The following is a 742-nucleotide window of genomic DNA, read 5'->3' on the forward strand; positions in this document are numbered from 1 at the left end:
CTGTGTAGCCCTGGCTGCCCTGGAACTCACTCTGTAGACCAGGCTGGCCTCGAACTCAGAAATCCACCGGCCTCTGCCTCCCAAATGCTGGGATTAAAGGCGTGCACCACCACCTCCCGGCTGGTATACACTTTTCAAATCTTCCAGTCCAGTCAAGCATAGAGAAGCCTATATTAGGGGCTGGAAAGATGACTCAGCAGTTATGAACACTGGCCATTCTTCCTAAGGACCCAGGTTCAACTCCCAACGCCCATGTGGGAGCTCACAACTGTCTGCAACTCTACTTCCAGGGGACCTGCCACCCTCACACACAGACTGACATTCAGGGAAAACACCAATGAATATAATAATAGTAACACCGCCGCCAACTGAAGCCTCGTAACACCGCTGCCACCAACTGAAGCCTCCTGTTAAAAGGGCAAACACGGCTTTCTTCTCAGCACTCACACGGCAGAATACAATGTCTCCAGTTCCGTGAGATCCCGGGCCTTCTTCTGGCCTCTATGGCTCCTGCACACATACAGGCAAAACACTTACATACATACATTTTTTAAATGGAAAATTTAATGTTCTTAACTTATTATTTAGAATTTCATGGAAGGGGCTGGAGAGATGGCTCAGCGGTTAAGAGCACTGACTGCTCTAACGAAGGTCCTCAGTTCAAATCCCAGCAACCACATGGTGGCTCACAACCACCCCTAATGAGATCTGATGCTCTCTTCTGGGGTGTCTGAAGACAGCT

This window comes from Mastomys coucha, unplaced genomic scaffold (assembly GCF_008632895.1).
Source record: "Mastomys coucha isolate ucsf_1 unplaced genomic scaffold, UCSF_Mcou_1 pScaffold23, whole genome shotgun sequence".
NCBI lineage: Eukaryota > Metazoa > Chordata > Mammalia > Rodentia > Muridae > Mastomys > Mastomys coucha.